Source organism: Manis javanica, chromosome 8 (assembly GCF_040802235.1).
Source record: "Manis javanica isolate MJ-LG chromosome 8, MJ_LKY, whole genome shotgun sequence".
Lineage (NCBI taxonomy): Eukaryota > Metazoa > Chordata > Mammalia > Pholidota > Manidae > Manis > Manis javanica.
The window spans coordinates 59,400,174-59,420,114 of record NC_133163.1 but is presented as its reverse complement, the minus strand read 5'-3'; the positions used below and the strand labels follow the sequence as shown (position 1 = coordinate 59,420,114).

General features: G+C 38.8%; 1 long non-coding RNA gene across 1 annotated transcript in view; it reads left to right on the top strand.

Moving 5' to 3' along the window:
* Positions 1–18,420, top strand: part of LOC108401882 (uncharacterized) — a 77,142-nt gene extending 58,722 nt beyond the window's left edge. The window contains exon 3 of the long non-coding RNA XR_005063273.2: positions 17,855–18,420. This is a non-coding gene — a long non-coding RNA (uncharacterized lncRNA). The remainder of the gene's footprint in view (positions 1–17,854) is intronic.
* The last annotated feature ends 1,521 nt before the right edge of the window (positions 18,421–19,941 follow it).

Genomic DNA, 19,941 nt, shown 5'->3' with positions numbered 1-19,941 from the left:
TAGACTAACCAGAATTGACTCTAGTTTCTTGCCACAAAAATACCCTAGTGAAAACAGAAGGGAAGAATGTTGAATGAAGAATTGATGGTTTAAAATTACCAGAAATTGGAAAGAAATATACTGATTAAAATTAGGTTGTGAATAAAACCTTAACTTGTTTAGGCTTCAGGGAATTTGTTCTTTAAATATTGTCTTTAACAAACTCTTTTGTAAATAATAAATGCTATTTTGCTTGCATTTAAACAGCTCATTCCTATAAAGACAGTGTATCATTAACCTAAAAAATGTCTTTTAGGCCAATTCATGATTATTAGAACTGTTGAAAAATAGAAGAAACATATTTTATTTGACAGCTACATTATAAATAAGCAATTTTATATTCTCCCAGAGGGGAGAGGAATAACTTTAGTAAGTTTCTGTGTTTCAGAATAATATCAACCTATATTTATGGAGATGGCTTTTATTATAGGAAATAGTTTGCTGTATTTGACCTACATAACACCTAGTTCTCCAGCCTGTTAAACTTAACACTATTATCTCAATCAGAAAATGTGGAAAAATAACTCACATTGGTAAATTTTTGTGTATGTTGCTATGATAATTAATACCTTTTGGGCATCCTGCCTAAAGTAATCTACAGATTCAATGCAATCCCTATCAAAATAGCAACAGCGTTCTTCAATGAGCTAGAACAAATAGTTCTAAAATTCATATGGAACCACAAAAGACCCCGAAAAGCCAAAGCAATCCTGAGAAGGAAGAACAAAGCTGGGGGGATTATGCTCCCTAACTTCAAACTCTACTACAAAGCCATAGTAATCAAAACAATTTTGTACTGGCACAAGAACAGACCTGTAGATCAGTGGAACAGAATAGAGAGCCTAGATATAAACCCATATATATATGGTCAATTATTATGCAATAAAGGAGCCATGGATATACAATGGGAAAACAACAGCCTCTTCAACTAATATTGGCAAAACTGGACTGCTACATGTAAGAGAATGAAACTGGATTATTTTCTAACTGCATTCACCAAAGTAAACTTGAAATGGATCAAAGACATGAATGTAAGTCATAAAACCATAAAACTCATAGAAGAAAACATAGGCAAAAATTTCTTGAATATAAACATGAGCAACTTTTTCCTGAACACATCTTGGGCAAGGCTAAAATGAATAAATGGGGCTATATCAAACTAAAAAGCTTCTGTACAGCAAAGGACAACCTCAGTAAAACAAAGAGGCATCGTATAATATGGGGGAACATATTCATAAATGACTTATCTGATAAGGGGTTAACATCCAAAATATATAAAGAGCTCACATGCCTCAACACCAAAAAAACAACCCGGTTAAAGAATGTGCAGAGGATCTGAACAGACACTTCTCCAAAGAAGAAATTCAGATGGCCAACAGGCACATGAAAAGATGCTCTACATTACTAATCATCAGGGAAATGCAAATTAAAACCACAGTGAGATATCACCTCCCACAAGGTAGGATGGCCAACATCAAAAAGACAAGGAACAAGTGCTTGTGAGGATGTGGAGAAAGGGGAACCCCTCCTATGCTGCTGGTGAGAATATAAGCTAATTCAACCATCGTGGAAAGCAATATGGAGGTTCCTCAAAAAATTATAAATGGAAATACCATTTGACCCAGTAATTACACTCTTAGGATTTACCCAAAGGGAACAAGATCCCTCATGTGAAAAAAGACATATGCACCCCTATTTACAATAGCCAAGAAATGGAAGCAACCTAAGTGTCCATCAGTAGATAAATGGATAAAGAAGAGGTGATACATATACACACTGGAATATTATTCAGCCATAAAAAGAAATCCTGCCATTTGCAACAACATGGATGAAGTTAGAGGGTATTATGCTCATAGTTAAATAAGCCAGGCAGATAAAGACAAGTACCCAATGACTTTACTCTTTTGTGGAGTATAAAAAGAAAACAAAACTGAAGGTAAAAATATCTACAGACCCACAGACTCCAAGAAGGGATTAGTGGTTACCAAAGGGAAGGGTGTGGGGAAGGTGGGTAGGAAAGGAGGGAGAAGAGGATTAAAGGGCATTATGATTAATGTGCATAATGTAGGGGAGTTACGGGGAAGGCAGAACAGCACAGAGGTGACTCTATAGCATCTTACTACACTGATGGACTGACTGCAATGGGGTGGGGGGCACTTGGTAATATGGGGTGAATGTTGAAACCACAATGTTCCTCATGTGAAACCTTCATAAGATTGTACATCAATGATACCTTAATTTAAAAAAATAATTACCTTTATTCATCCATTCATTCATTCTACAACCATTTAGTGCATGCCTGTTATGTGTCAGGCTTTGTAATAGTGTCTGCCATTCATCAGTTAAAAAATAGACAAAGATCTCCAGTCTTGAGTTGCTTATATTGTAGTTGTAGACTAGGTCTACTTTTTGTAGTTAATTCAGCTATATTTCTGTTGGCTTTTAATCAATCTGAAGTTCACTCAATATTATCAATCAGAATCATTCAGGGTATTGTTAGTGTGTAGTGGGGAGAGACTGATTGTGGACAAAATCGCCACACTACAGATGTAAAAAATTCACTGAAAGTCTTTTAAATTTTGTGTTATAATTCATTGAGTTATAGAACAAAGTTCATATTTTGATTTTTGCTAAAAGAAAATTAATATTGCAAATTAAGGGATGAGGAAATTTGTGAATATATATACATCTTTATATATGCCAAATAAATATCCATTTGCCTCACACATATATACATGCACTATATTATGTAAATGTTCTTCATGAACTGTTTTGCCAGATCCAGCTCAAGGGCTCGTTTAACTGTCCTTGGGAATTTTAGAAAGAGAAATTATTTTAAACAACACAAGATGGACAGAAGCTCAGTTTATCACTTTTATAAGTTAATTACCATATTGATAAGTAATTAACTATAATGAATTCAACAGTCATAAGGAAATCATTAAGTTGATTTTTAGAACTGAGAGCATTGTCACAGCTAGCTAATTGCTGATGGGCATTTGCATTTTACAAACTTACTGCTGTTAGTGAATATATTCCTGCTGTGCCATTGCTGCTTCAGTCTGTGCACCTGACCTGTCAGGGTGGAAGTTCCAGCCCTTGCCTTAGTCATTGGGCCAGGGCTTTTGTGAAAACTATGGGAACCTGACTTGGTTACTGTTTATCCTTCCATCTGAACACTGCATTTTCTTGTTGACCAGATAGACAAGTTCGGCTTTCCTTACTGATAAGCAAAAGATTTAGAGCAGCAGTTTCAAAGCAGTTGTCTTCTTAGGGAGTCTGCAAGGTCAAAACTGTTCCCATAATAATATTCAGACTTTACTTCTCTTTTATCTCCAGAGGCTACATGATGTGATGGCATAGTTGCTCTGATGTTAATGTGTAATAAGTGTACTATGATTTTGAACAAAGTAAATTAATACATTTAAATATTTCTTCTGTTTCAATTTCTCACATGGCAGTGATTGATTGATAGAGTCCACATAAACAAACGTTCTTTGACGTCCCCATAATCTTTAAGATAGTAAAGGGATTCTGAGACCAAAAAGTTTGAGCACTGCTGTCTTAGAGTAATATGAACAATTGCTTGAATAAGTTAGTGTTCATAGAATTATATTTTAAATGGACTTTTCTGTATATTTAGACATCATTTTCTAGTTGCCACAGACTTGGGCTGCACTAGCATGGTAATAAAATGCTGTTCAAGGTTCTGTTTTAAGCTTCTATACTAAAATGGTGCATGCGCCTTGTAAGGTACATTTTAGTTGACATCACTTGCCATTCATTATGGAATAATTGATTTGCCAACTTAGAACTTTAAATGTGGATTTTTCATTGCAGATGGAAGTGTACCTTGTAATAAATAACTATGAATCATTCTAAATAATTGATAATAAGCTTTCAAGTCTTAAAATTATAACAAATCTTTTCTGAAGGTTAGATATTTACCTTGGTTTATTTGGATTGTAATACTTTGAATCTGTATACCACATATTTTTTCAAATTAATAGTTATATTTACTTCACTTAGGGAATCTTTGCAAAAATGAGTAAGATTCTTCAAAACATGCCAGTGAAAGTAATTTCAGTTAAGTTTAGGTAATGACGGTAGCAACATGTAAAGCCTCTTTTAATGTGTGTAGTATTTAAGGTATAAAAATTATTTCAATTTCCAATATTTATATCCAACATTTAGGCTTTCAGTAAAGGTACTGTGTATCTCCTGTGGCAATTTGAAATAACTGTGTAAGTCTGGAAGTTCATGTGTAAATTTATTTTGATTACAAAATATTAATAACACTAATAATTTTAATGAGATTATATTCTTAAATAATTTGAAATTTTATAAGGATCCTCTTTTCAGGTAGATGGTATAGACAGGAGAAAGGGGTATCCTTTGGGGAAAAGATTAACGTAAATTGCAAAGTAGTCAAATTATTCATATACACTTTCAATTATTAACATAACTACAGTGAAACTTTTATCAGAAAATTATTTCCAAGTATAGCACTATTTTTCTATGTTGGAAGACATGACAAAAGACAATTAGTACTCTAATAATTAATCTGCTATATAAAGTAAATCCTCAGTTAACTACGGACTACTGTGATAAAATACTCTTTTGGTTAATAGAATTTTTCACATGTCTGTGAAAACTTATGCCTTAAGCATCACAACTTTTTTTGCTTTGAAGATCTGAAGCTGAAGAAATGGAAAACCAGTGTAATGGTGTACATATGGAATTTACACAAAAGAACATTTTTGGCTAGGTTCAGTATTTACATGGTTCACATTTAAAAAGCCCAGAGTGAAAATCCTTCCTTTAGTCCTTTGCTCCAACCACCGGTTCCCTTACCTGGAGTAAGCTTGGAGTCTGGCCCAAGTCACCAACACCTTCTGTCTAAACTACTGCAAAAACTTCCTAATATATACCCTGCTTCCTTCTTAGTCCATCCTGGTATCTATTCCCCACACAGCAGCCAGAGTGATGCTTTTAAACATGATTCTATCATACCACTCTTTTCTGAAAACCTTCAGTGATTTCCCTTCTCATTCAGAGTAAAATATTAAATCCTTACTAATGTTGATAAAGCCCTAAAGGATCTACTTTGTCTCCCTGTTACCCATTTTATATTCTCTGTTCCTTCCTTGTAGTTTCCACCATGCTCACCTCCTTGTTCTTTCCTGGTCATTTGCACCTGTTTCTTCCACCTGAAATGTGGTTACCCTGAAATTATTCAAACTATCCTCAGGCCTGCTCAGGTTTATTCCTTATCGTAAAGGTCTTTCCTAATCATTCTGATCACCCAGCGTTCCCTAACCCCCTTCCCTGATTATTTTTCTCCATAAAACTTCCCCAAATGTTTAAAAATGTAACCCACAATTTTTTAAATCAGGTATGGTTAAGCCAATAAGTCAGGAGATGATTGCCATCAAAAACACAGTTTGCAACTCACTGTTCAGAAGAAGAGGAGCCATGCCATGCCACGCAGGGCCACATGGGGAAGCACAATGTGGGTTAGTCAGGATACAGAAAGAGTGAAGGGACAGCATGGGCCAGAGCCTTTATTGTGGTTGTAAGTGGGAAGGAATGGGAACAGCAACAACTGAGAAAATTTAGGATTGGATAGTGTCTTGCCAATGGGTTTCAGCCCTGGCAAGTTCGCTATGGATTCAATGTGACCAAAGAAACTGACAGCAAAACATTCTTCCAGTGAAAGAGTTATACCCAACTTTATTTCCAGGTGGCAGGTCTGTCACTAGAATCCCATTCACCCAAAGCGAGTCTGCATGCAGCAAGCAATCTCTGTCTCTGGGCCCCTCTGTCTGCACAGTCATCCTCTGGGCCTTTCTGCATAAACTTAAAACAGCACAAAGTTATTATCTCAGTTCTTTGCAGGGCAGAATTCTGGTTATGGGTTGATTATTCAGATCCTCTGCTCAGAATCTTACCAGGGTGAAATCAAGGTGACAGCCAGAGTTGCCATCACATCTGAGGCTTGGAGCCCTCTTCCAAACTCTCTAATTGTTATCAGAATTCATTATCTTGCAGTTGTATGACTGAAGCCCCCGATTTCTTTCTACCGTCAGCCAGGGATCACTCTCCACCTTCATGTTCTAACAAGATGGCTCTCTTCTCTCAAAATATGGCAGCTTTCTTCTCCAAGGCCACTAGGAGAATCTTTTGGAGAAGGCCCACCTCCTCATTAAGGGCTCATTTGAATAAGTCAGTTCCACCTAGGATAATCTCCTTTCAATTAACTTGAAAGTCAGCTGATTATTAACCTACTCATTAGAGTGATGGCCCATAATATTCACAGGACTTTGACAACCAGTGGGTCAAAGAAGTCACAAGAAAAGTTAGAAAATACCTTTACATAAGTGAAAATACTAAAACTTACAAGATGCAGTGAAAGCAGTGCTAAGAGGAAAGTTTGTCCAACCACCCTTGAAAAGAAGAGAATTATACAAGGCATGCACACCATAGGGTGGGAATCTTAAGGGCCATCTTAGAATGCTGCCTAGCATAAGTCATGATGTGAAGTAGGTAAATCAAAAAATACAGGAACAAGCATACTATTCAAACTTGTATTTAGACTTTTACAACTAAAAAAGATAGTTAACATAGCTTGCTTTTGAGGAATGGACCCAGGCAGGAAGAGAGACTGCTGCTTTTCATCATATGCTTTTTTGTACTATTTGATTTTTTTTTACCCTATATAATTACCCTGATAAAAGCAAAGGACAAAAAAAGAAAAGGTCACACTACTGACCCTGTCCATGGCAATTAAAAACTCATATGGTTTATTTTCACTTTGTGTATCACCTAAAGCTGCAACCATCCCTAACTTCTTGACACAACCACTCCTGGTTTTTCCTCCTACTTTTCATACTTGTTTCTTTTCAGTGTTGTTATTTTCTATTATGAAAAAAATGCTATTGTAGAAAATTAGAAATCACAGACAGGGGTAGTAGAAAAATCCCACTTTCATGGGCTTCTTTTCCTATTTTCCTCTTCAGTGTTCAAGTTATATTGTGCTGACTCTTTGGACTTACTCTCTTCTCTCTCTACCTACTCTCCCTGTATGACTTCAGCTATTCCTGTGGATTCAACTGTCTTATACATGCTGATGATTGTGAAATGTATATTTATAGCCCTAACCTCTCAAGTTCCACATACATATTTTTTTTCCTGGATATCTCCAACTACTTAGTGTACTGGCAGCTCAAACCAAGTAAGTCAAAAACTTAATTTACTATTTGCTACCATCAAACATTCTCCTTCTCATATTTCCTGTGCCAGCTGATAGCATGACCATGCACTCAGTCTCTCAAACTGTAAGCCTTGAAGGCATCTGCCACATCTGCCTATTCCTCACCATTCACGGTCACTAAGTCCTCTTGACTATACATCAGATCAATTGCACATCTGATACAATCTCACCATCCCCACTACCACTTCTTGGCTAAGGCTCCTTTCTCTTTATTTATTTTCATCTACCACTCCTCCACCTACTCATCTATCCTCCAGACTCCTAAGAGTCATCTTCCTAAAAACCAAATTAGATTACACCATTCCCTGGCTGAAAACTCTCCTTCCTTCCAGTTTCCTCTAGGATTAATTCCAACCCAACTCTCACCCTCATCTCCATTTGCTCCTCATCCCTCCCCTGATCAGCCTTCTTACCTCTCTACCATGCAAACACAATCTATCTTCTAACCATACTGAATTTCTCACCATTTGATAAATATGTAATATTTCTTTATAATTATTTAATTCTACACATGCAATTATCTCTGCCTAAAATATTCTAGCCTCATATCCATCCAGTTCTCCTCCTTCAAACCTTCTTGAACACTGCTTGTTGCTACAGCAAACCAATTCTACAAATGCACCTGCCCTTTGATAATCCTTTGTCTGTACCTTTGTCTGTACATGGAATGCGTTTATCAAACTCCTACTCATTTTTCAACACACAGCTCAAATGCTGCTTCCTTTAGCAGAGATTTCCTCATCTCTTTACAAGAGCTCATTCCCTTACCTCACAACATACAGTTCTTAATATGATTACTGTATTTTTCATTATCTTCTAATTTAGCAATCTTCCCCAATCAACCAAGATCATATTCAGGACAAACTATATTATTATTATTATTTTTTTTTTTTTGAGAGGGCATCTCTCATATTTATTGATCAAATGGTTGTTAACAACAATAAAATTCAGTATAGGGGGGTCAATGCTCAATGTACAATCATTAATCCATCTCAAGCCTAATTCTCGTCAGTCTCCAATCTTCTGAAGCATAACGAACAAGTTCTTACATGGTGAACGAATTCTTACAGAGTGAATAAATTCTTACATGGTGAACAGTATAAGGGCATTCATCACAGAAACTTTCGGTTTTGATCACGCAATATGACCTATAAACCATCAGGTCAAATATGAATATTCATTTGATTTTTGTACTTGATTTATATGTTGATCCCACATTTCTCCTATTATTATTATTATTTTTATTTTTAATAAAATGCTGAAGTGGTAGGTAGATGCAAGATAAAGGTAGAAAACATAGTTTAGTGCTGTAAGAAGGCAAATGTAGATGATCAGATGATCAGGTGTGTGCCTATGGACTAAGTATTAATCCAGGCTAGACAAGGGCAGCAAGACATCCACGGATGCAGAAGATTTCTCTCAAAGCAGGGGGGGTGAGGTTCTGAGCCTCACCTCTGTTGATCCCCAAATTCTCACCTGATGGCCCCCCTGCGACTGTGCCTGTCTTAGGTTGTTCCTCCCTTGAGGAATCTTACCCGTCTCTGGCTAACCAGTCATCTTCCGGGGCCATACAGGGAAATGTAAAGTTGGTAAGTGAGAGAGAAGCCATATTGTTTGCAAAGGTTAGCTTTTTACTTCTTTGCAGATTTATGCCCTGTGGCTTCTATGCCCAGCACTTGTCTCGAGGTATCTTTACCACCTGGAGGAATTATGATACTCGGTAAATTCGATATGAGGCACGAATTCTATTTAAGGTTTGTAATTAGGAAGGAAGAAGAAAAGCTATAGATGTAGCATATGAAGGAAACTTGGGAGGATTGATTATTTCTTTGACATATCTTCTTGTATAGTACCTTAAGTATGTATAGGTTTTAAACTACTAACTAATTTGCAGACACATATTAACATAATAGGAATACGGTGACATAAACAAAGCAAATCTATAATTACCAGCCATCTCCAGTGAAGCCAAGAAAACCATTTAGGCACCCTAGGCATTTGTGAAAATTTATCTATGATATGATGGATATTTTCCAACTGTACTTGAACCATCAGACAAATTAAAGCAGCCCATTTCTGTTTTCATCCCATATGTTCACATCCCATATGTTCTTTTAACCATAGATAGTCTATAGTCATGAGATTTTGGGGTGCTACAACTTGCACCCCTCCCAACCCCTGGTTGAGTTCCAACAGTACAGATCCAGTCAAATTCGTTGTCTCACTGTATGCACATGCCAGCCTAGACATCTCCCTCCTCCTTCTTATGGCAAGTCCAGGAGACGGTGGGCTGGATGCAGCCACAACCGCAGCATCGTCCGGATCCCTGTGGAGGCTTTTTGATGATCATCCCCCGGCACGAGTCCTCCAGAGAGTGCTGATGCCGGAAGCTCCTCCTCATATCGTATCTTAGTTCATTTTCTGGGTATCCAAGCTAGGCCTTGATCTTCTGCGTAGAAACAAACAGACCCTTTGCCCACACTTTGACATGCCCTCTATACCACTGTGCAGAACTCATTGGAGGTCAGCACACAGGAACTGCTTTTTTTTTTTTTTTTTTAATTAAGAGAAAGGAATATTATCAGCAAAGAGTACCTCCATAGCTGATCATCTGACACCCTTTAAGTGATCAACATTAAGGATATTTAAAGCATGCGTTGATCTTTGATTTACCAATAGTTTTATCCTGTTAAGGAGTAATCCCCCTTTTCTTTCTTTCTTTCTTTTTTTTTTTTTTAAATTTTTAATCTACACTTACCTGAAGAATACTATGTTTACTATGCTCTCCCCTATATCAGGTCCCCCCTAACAACCACATTACGGTTACTGTCCATCAGCTTAGCAAAATGTGGTAGAGTCACTACTTGTCCTCTCTGTGTTGTGCAGCCCACCCTCCCCTTTCTCCCTCCCCCCCATGCATGCTAATCTTAATACCCCCCTTCTTCTTCCCCCCCCTTATCCCTCCCTGCCCACCCATCCTCCCCAGTTCCTTTCCCTTTGGTACCTGTTAGTCCATTTTTGGGTTCTGTAATTCTGCTGCTGTTTTGTTCCTTCAGTTTTTCCTTTGTTCCTATACTCCTCAGATGAGTGAAATCATTTGGTATTTCTCTTTCTCCGCTTGGCTTATTTCACTGAGCATAATACTCTCCAGCTCCATCCATGTTGCTGCAAATGGTTGGATTTTTCCACTTCTTATGGCTGAGTAGTATTCCATTGTGTATATGTACCACATCTTCTTTATCCATTCATCTACAGATGGACATTTAGGTTGCTTCCAATTCTTGGCTATTGTAAATAGTGCTGTGATAAACATAGGAGTGCATCTGTCTTTCTCAAACTTGATTGCTGCGTTCTTAGGGTAAATTCCTAGGAGTGGAATTCCTGGGTCAAATGGTAGGTCTGTTTTGAGCATTTTGATGCACCTCCATACTGCTTTCCACAATGGTTGAACTAATTTACATTCCCACCAGCAGTGTAGGAGGGTTCCCCTTTCTCCACAGCCTCGCCAACATTTGTTGTTGTTTGTCTTTTGGATGGCAGCTATCCTTACTGGTGTGAGGTGATACCTCATTGTAGTTTTAATTTGCATTTCTCTGATAATTAGCGATGTGGAGCATCTTTTCATGTGTCTCTTGGCCATCTGTATTTCTTTTTTGGAGAACTGTCTGTTCAGTTCCTCTGCCCATTTTTTAATTGGGTTATTTGTTTTTTGTTTGTTGAGGCGTGTGAGCTCTTTATATATTCTGGACGTCAAGCCTTTATCGGATCTGTCATTTTCAAATATATTCTCCCATACTGTAGGGTTCCTTTTTGTTCTATTGATGGTGTCTTTCGCTGTACAGAAGCTTTTCAGCTTAATGTAGTCCCACTTGCTCATTTTTGCTGTTGTTTTCCTTGCCCGGGGAGATATGTTCAAGAAGAGATCACTCATGTTTATGTCTAAGAGGTTTTTGCCTATGTTTTTTTCCAAGAGTTTAATGGTTTCGTGACTTACATTCAGGTCTTTGATCCATTTTGAGTTTACCTTTGTATATGGGGTTAGACAATGGTCCAGTTTCATTCTCCTACATGTAGCTGTCCAGTTTTGCCAGCACCATCTGTTGAAGAGACTGTCATTTTGCCATTGTATGTCCATGGCTCCTTTATCAAATATTAATTGACCATATATGTTTGGGTTAATTTCTGGGGTCTCTAATCTGTTCCACTGGTCTGTGGCTCTGTTCTTGTGCCAGTACCAAATTGTCTTGATTACTATGGCTTTGTAGTAGAGCTTGAAGTTGGGGAGTGAGATCCCCCCTACTTTATTCTTCTTTTTCAGGATTGCTTTGGCTATTCGGGGTCTTTGGTGTTTCCATATGAATTTTTGAATTATTTGTTCCAATTCATTGAAGAATGTTGCTGGTAATTTGAGAGGGATTGCATCAAATTTGTATATTGCTTTCGGCAGGATGGCCATTTTGACGATATTAATTCTTCCTAGCCATGAGCATGGGATGAGTTTCCATTTATTAGTGTCCCCTTTAATTTCTCTTAAGAGTGACTTGTAGTTTTCAGAGTATAAGTCTTTCACTTCCTTGGTTAGGTTTATTCCTAGGTATTTTATTCTTTTTGATGCAATGGTGAATGGAATTGTTTTCCTGATTTCTCTTTCTATTGATTCGTTGTTAGTGTATAGGAAAGCTACAGATTTCTGTGTGTTGATTTTGTATCCTGCAACTTTGCTGTATTCCGATATCAGTTCTAGTAGTTTTGGAGTGGAATCTTTAGGGTTTTTTATGTACAGTATCATATCATCTGCAAATAGTGACAGTTTAACTTCTTCTTTACCAATCTGGATTCCTTGTATTTCTTTGTTTTGTCTGATTGCCGTGGCTAGGACCTCCAGTACTATGTTAAATAACAGTGGGGAGAGTGGGCATCCCTGTCTGGTTCCCGATCTCAGTGGAAATGCTTTCAGCTTCTCGCTGTTCAGTATAATGCTGGCTGTGGGTTTATCATATATGGCCTTTATTATGTTGAGGTACTTGCCCTCTATTCCCATTTTGCTGAGAGTTTTTATCATGAATGGATGTTGAATTTTGTCAAATGCTTTTTCAGCATCTATGGAGATGATCATGTGGTTTTTGTCTTTCTTTTTGTTGATGTGGTGGATGATGTTGATGGATTTTCGAATGTTGTACCATCCTTGCATCCCTGGGATGAACCCCACTTGGTCATGGTGTATGATCCTTTTGATATACTGTTGAATTCTGTTTGCTAGTATTTTATTGAGTATTTTTGCATCTACATTCATCAGGGATATTGGTCTGTAATTTTCTTTTTTGGTGGGGTCTTTTCCTGGTTTTGGTATTAGGGTGATGTTGGCTTCATAGAATGAGTTTGGGAGTATTCCCTCTTCTTCTATTTTGTGGAACACTTTAAGGAGAATGGGTATTATGTCTTCTCTGTGTGTCTGATAAAATTCCGAGGTAAATCCGTCCGGCCCCGGGGTTTTGTTCTTGGGTAGTTTTTTGATTACTGTTTCAATTTCTTTGCTTGTAATTGGTTTGTTTAACTTTTGTGTTTCTTCCTTGGTCAGTCTTGGGAGGTTGTATTTTTCTAGGAAGTTGTCCATTTCTTCTAGGTTTTCCAGCTTGTTGGCATATAGGTTTTCATAGTAGTCTTTAATAATTCTTTGTATTTCTGTGGAGTCTGTCGTGATTTTTCCATTCTCATTTCTGATTATGTTGATTTGTGTTGACTCTCTTTTTCTCTTAATAAGTTGGGCTAGAGGCTTATCTATTTTGTTAATTTTCTCAAAGAACCAGCTCTTGGTTTCGTTGATTTTTGCTATTGTTTTATTCTTCTCAATTTTGTTTATTTCTTCTCTGATCTTTATTATGTCCCTCCTTCTGCTGACTTTAGGCCTCATTTGTTCTTCTTTTTCCAGTTTTAATAATTGTGATGTTAGACTATTCATTTGGGATTGTTCTTCCTTCTTCAAGTGTGCCTGGATTGCTATATACTTTCCTCTTAAGACTGCTTTCGCTGCATCCCACAGAAGTTGGGGCTTAGTGTTGTTGTTGTCATTTGTTTCTATATATTCCTTGATCTCTATTTTGATTTGTTCATTGATCCATTGATTATTTAGTAGCATGTTGTTAAGCCTCCATGTGTTTGTGAGCCTTTTTGTTTTCTTTGTAGAATTTATTTCTACTTTCATACCTTTGTGGTCTGAAAAATTGGTTGGTAGAATTTCAATATTGTGGAATTTACTGAGGCTCTTTTTGTGAGCTAGTATGTGGTCTATTCTGGAGAATGTTCCATGTGCACTTGAGAAGAATGTATATCCTGTTGCTTTTGGATGTAGAGTTCTATAGATGTCTATTAGGTCCATCTGTTCTAGTGTGTTGTTCAGTGCCTGTGTGTCTTTACTTATTTTCTGCCCGGTGGATCTATCCTTTGGGGTGAGTGGTGTGTTGAAGTCTCCTACAATGAATGCATTGCAGTCTATTTCCCTCTTTAGTTCTGTTAGTATTTGCTTCACATATGCTGGTGCTCCTGTATTGGGTGCATATATATTTAGAATGGTTATATCCTCTTGTTGGACTGAGCCCTTTATCATTATGTAGTGGCCTTCTTTATCTCTTGTTACTTTCTTTGTTTTGAAGTCTATTTTGTCTGATATTAGTACTGCAACCCCTGCTTTCTTCTCACTGTTGTTTGCCTGAAATATGTTTTTCCATCCCTTGACTTTTAGTCTATGCTTATCTTTGGGTTTAAGGTGAGTTTCTTGTAAGCAGCATATAGATGGGTCTTGCTTTTTTATCCATTCTATTACTCTATGTCTTTTGATTGGTGCATTAAGTCCATTTACATTTAGGGTGACTATTGAAAGATATGTACTTATTGCCATTGCAGGCTTTAGATTCGTGGTTACCAAAGGTTCAAGGTTAGCTTCTTTAGTATCTTACTGCCTAACTTAGCTCGCTTATTGAGCTGTTATATACACTGTCTGGAGATTCTTTTCTTCTCTCCCTTCTTATTCCTCCTCCTCCATTCTTCATATGTTGTGTGTTTTGTTCTGTGCTCTTTTTAGGGGTGCTCCCATCTAGAGCAGTCCCTGTAGGATGCCCTGTAGAGGTGGTTTGTGGGAAGCAAATTCCCTCAGCTTTTGCTTGTCTGGGAATTGTTTGATCCCACCATCATATTTAAATGATAGTCGTGCTGGATACAGTATCCTTGTATCCTTGGTTCAAGGCCCTTCTGTTTCATTGCATTAAGTATATCATGCCATTCTCTTCTGGCCTGTAGGGTTTCTGTTGAGAAGTCTGATGTTAGCCTGATTGGTTTTCCTTTATAGGTGACCTTTTTCTCTCTAGCTGCCTTTAGAACTCTTTCCTTGTCCTTGATCCTTGCCATTTTAATTATTATGTGTCTTGGTGTTGTCCTCCTTGGATCCTTTCTGTTGGGGGTTCTGTATAATTCCATGGTCTGTTCGATTATTTCCTCCCCCAGTTTGGGGAAGTTTTCAGCAATTATTTCTTCAAAGACACTTTCTATCCCTTTTCCTCTTTCTTCCTCTTCTGGTATCCCTATAATACGAATGTTTTTCCTTTTGTATTGGTCACATATTTCTCTTAGTGTTGTTTCATTCCTGGAGATCCTTTTATCTCTCTCTATGTCAGCTTCTATACGTTCCTGTTCTCTGGCTTCTATTCCTTCAATGGCCTCTTGCATCTTATCCATTCTGCTTATAAATCCTTCCAGGGATTGTTTCACTTCTGTGATCTCTTTCCTGACATCTGTGATCTCCTTCCGGACTTCATCCCACTGCTCTTGCATTTTTCTCTGCATCTCATCCCACTGCTCTTGCATTTTTCTCTGCATCTCATCCCATTGCTCTTGCATTTTTCTCTGCATCTCTGTCAGCATGTTCATGATTTTTATTTTGAATTCTTTTTCAGGAGGACTAGTTAGGTCTGTCTCCTTCTCAGGTGTTGTCTCTGTGATCTTTGTCTGCCTGTAGTTTTGCCTTTTCATGGTGATAGAGATAGTTTGCAGAGCTGGTACAAGTGACCGCTGGAAGAGCTTCCCTTCTTGTTGGTTTGTAGCCTTTTCCTGGAAGAATAGCGACCTCTAGTGGCTTGTGCTGGGCAGCTGTGCGCAGACAGGGCTTCTGCTTCCCGCCCAGTTGCTTTGGGGTTTATCTCCGCTGTTGCTGTGGGCTTGGCCTGGCTGGGGCTGTTCCTCCAAAATGGTGGAGCCCCGTTGGAGGGGGAGCAGGCAGGAGACTATTTATCTCCGTAAGGGGTCTCTGTGCTCCCTGCTGCCCAGGGGGTTAGAGTGCCCAGAGATCCCCAGATTCCCTGCTTCTGGTCTAAGTGACCTGTCCTGCCCCTTTAAGATTTCCAAAAAGCACTCTCCAAACCAAAACAACAGCAGCAACAATGAGAGAGGGAACAGAAAGAAAGAGAAAAAAAGAAGGAAAAAAAAGGAAAAAACAAGCGATTTTTTTTTTTTTTTTTTTTTGTCCTCAGGTGCCGGTCCCAGGCACCCGCTCACTGGTCCTGCTGCCCTGTCTCCCTAGCACCAGGGTCCCTGTCCTTTCAAGGCTTCCAAAAAGCACCCACCCACCGGTCCCGCAGGGAGGGAACGCTCAATATTCTTTGTCCTCAGGCACTGGTCCCACGCACCCGCTCACCAGTCCTGCCGCCCTGCCTCCCTAGCACCGGGGTCCCTGTCCCTTCAAGGCTTCCAAAAAGCACTCGGCAAAAAGAGAGAAAAAAAAGGGGAAAAACGCGCAATTTCTTCCGTCCTCAGGTGCTGGTCTCAGGCACCCACCCACCGGTCCCACAGGGAAAAATGCGGGATATTCTTTGTCCTCAGGTGCCGGTCCCAGGCACCCGCTCACCAGTCCCGCCGCCCTGCCTCCCTAGCACCGGGGTCCCTGTCCCTTTTAGGCTTCCAGAAAGCACTCGCAGAAAAGAGAAAAAAAAAAAGGGGAAAAACGCGCGATTTCCTCTGTCCTCAAGTGCCGGTCTCAGGCACCCACCCACCGGTCCCACAGGGAAAAATGCGGGATATTCTTTGTCCTCAGGTGCCAGTCCCAGGCACCCGCTCACCAGTCCCGCCGCCCTGCCTCCCTAGCACCGGGGTCCCTGTCCCTTTTAGGCTTCCAAAAAGCGCTCGCCAAAAAGAGAAAAAAAAAAAAAAAAAGGGGAAAAACGCGCGACCTCCTCCGTCCTCAGGCACCGGTCTCAGGCACCCGCCCCCAGGTCTTGCAGGGAGAAACGCGGGATATTCTTTGTCCTCCGGCGCCGTTCCCAGGCACCTCCTCACCGGTCCCGCCACCCTGCCTCCCCAGCAACGGGGGCCCGTCCCTCTAAGGCTTCCAAAAAGCGCTCGCCAAAAAAAAAAAAAAAAAAAAAAAAAAACCGCTCCGGTTTCTCTCTACCCGCCGGGAGCCGGGGGGAGGGGCGCTCGGGTCCCGCCGGGCTGGGGCTTGTATCTTACCCCCTTCACAAGGCGCTGGGTTCTTGCAGGTGTGGATGTGGTCTGGATGTTGTCCTGTGTCCTGTGGTCTCTATTTTAGGAAGATTTTTCTTTGTTATATTTTCATAGCTCTATGTGTTTTTGGGAGGAGATTTCCACTGCTCTACTCACGCCGCCATCTTGGCTCCAAACTATATTATTTTTATCTATATCATTAGTACTAAACACAATTTCTGGCACATACTAGGTGCTCAAAAAAGTGTTTTATAAAATAAAATTAACTTGTATATATATATATATATATACACACACACAGAGTCATCTGCCACAACTGCCTATTCCTCACCATTCACGGTCATTAAGTCCTCCTGACTATACATCAGATTAACTGTATATATATATATATAGCCACTTGATTTACAAAAAAGGGCAACATTATGGGGCATATCCATCTTGAAACATGAATCTTGTCCTTATCTCATGCTATATGCAAAAATTGATTTCAGATGGATCATAAAGCTAAATGTGATTTGAAATTCTCAATCATAATACAAGTTGGCCATGGGGAAAGAAGTACGGCATTGAAAATACAGTCAATGATTCTGTGACATCTTTCTATGTTGACAGACAGTAACCACACTAGTGGAGGTGAGGATTTAATAATATGCATAACTGGTGAAATACTGTGTTGTATATTTGAAACCAATGTAAAAGTGTTTATCAATGATACTTCAATAAAAAGCTAAATGTGATTTAAAAATAAAGCTTCTAGAAGACAAATTTATACTAATTTGTCATGCAGAAATAGAAAATAAATACAATTTTTAATTCCAAAAGAGCAAAACAATTTATTTACTTTATCTCTACTTCACCTTCCTTGTCATTATTTAAATGTTAAGTTTAGTTCTTTACTAAAATGGTTAATTTTGTGTGTTTAATTCCCTTTGCTGCTATTTCTTGTTCTTTTAATGTATCATCTTGATTCCTATCAATGTGAAAGAAAGATACTAATATTAACAATTATTCTATTTTTTTCTCCCAATTTCTACCTTTCATCTGGAGTGACAGTGAGGCCTGCTGGTGGAAGAAACCTGGCTCCAGTTTGGGACATCTGAAGACATGCAGCTGTGCAAGGATGAAAATATTGCATAATAAAAGCACAGTGCACCTGCTCAGAGTGAATTATTATTAGTCCATAGCAATGTGAATTAATTGAAATACGGAGTATGCTCTTGTTAGTTGATAAAACTTGGGCCTTTCAGGGAAGCTCTGCCCTGCCTATGAAACCATTCCTGGGGATGCTCAGGGAAGACAAGTAAAAACTGCCAGAAAAAGGCTAAGAGAAATTAATTGTAGGAATTCTGCCTTGGAGGCTAAGGGATAATTTAAGTTTATCTGATGTTGAGAGACTTACTGAAGTGTAATTTCATGCTGTGAAGATAAGCAACAGCTCCATCTAATTGGGAACCTCAGCATCATTGGATTTCCTGTTCCTCTTCAATCTGCTTGAATCCTTTGCTGTTAATGAAGCCACATTTTACAGAGATCTTTGGAAGTGTGAAAATAATGTTGTCCAACACCACCTTCTATGTATTTTGACTGATTACCATTAAAAGTCTCTTCTGTAACCAAAATTGTGTTCTGGGTTTGGTTTAGGTTGTTTCTAAGAGTTGAGAACCATAAACAGTATTTCCAACATTATGAACGTATCACTGTGTTTGAGTTGCAAGTAGAAGAAACAAGCTTTAGTTAACTTAAACAAAAGAGCTTTTTCGGTAAGGATCTCAGGGAGTCCATGGAGTTGATGGAAGGTTTAGAGACCAGGCTCAGAAACTTAGTGCCACCACTAAATTAAATGTATGGGAAATTTAAGTCCTAGGATATGGAATCTGAGAGATACCACCCCCATTCCATGGGAGGGTAGGTAGAGGAAGAATCTGATTTCTCAGAGGTACTCCTTAGGGACTTCTTAGACTTTCCTCAGTGATTGAGAGTACGGCACCTTGAGTACAGTTACATTGAGATTATACCCTGTGAAAGAGAAAGAATTGCCCAGTGGGCAAGGATGCCTGGATGCCGGGCAGTGGAAAGAAAATGCTGAAGACCACATGGTGTCTAGGATTTACAAACCTGAGGCTTCAGGGCCTAAAAGACTGAACTGAAAAGGTATGTGGAGGAAAAGCAGGACTGTCAACAAACATTAAGCTAGACTAAGAAAAGCAATGTCTCCATTAACTAACCTAGATCAAAAAGCCCCTCTAAATCTGGTAATTTAGACCTATCTGCTTTAAAATGGTCATATTCCAAGTAGTGAAGGAGATGGAAAAGATTTCATAGTGTTTTTGCTTGCCTGCAAAGTTTTCTCCATCTTTGATTAATTCCAGATTCAGTGTCCAGAATATTAGTGAAGTATTATTTCTCTTAACTTTTGCCTACATAATAAATCTTGTCTGTGTTCTTTGCTATGCCCAATGCATTAATGTAGGAGACACTCTCTGCTTTCTTTCTCATTCCTCTCTAACCAGAAACCATGCAGAACACAAGTTGCCCTCACTGTATGGTTCCTCCTAACATTTTACTGCTCTGTTTTAGGGGTTGCAAAATGTGACTTGGATTGCAAAGTCCTCCTCTTTAATTACAAAATGTACAGGAAATTACTTTCTGAATGTCTAAGAGCTTGTTTATTCAGACTAGTTCTTCAGTGGGACAACTAAAGTTAAGAGTTGGTAGTTATCTTGATCCTTCGATAGGAAAATCTTCCCGCCTCAGTTACGTAAAAGTGGATTGTTTGGCTGTGATTTGGATAGCTGTATTTGTTCTTCTCTTCACGTAGGTCTTTGGCATAAGTTTCTTTATAAGAAAGATAGATGCAGAAGAGCACAGCCTTATTTTCACAGATTGTGCACATCCAGTGGGATGTTATGTTGTAAGCATGAGATATGATTACCATAACATTAAGGTGGCTGACTTTTCTATTGCCACTTTAAAAAATAAATGTAGAGTATGTATTTACATGTTTTAAATGGTCCCATGGCAATTTATATGGTCTTCTATCACAGCAGTTAACTGTACTTGATTATGTTTGCCCATTTCTCTCTCTCTAGTCTCTGAGTTCCTTCAGAGCTGGGATTATCTCACCTAGCACAGGGCTAGGC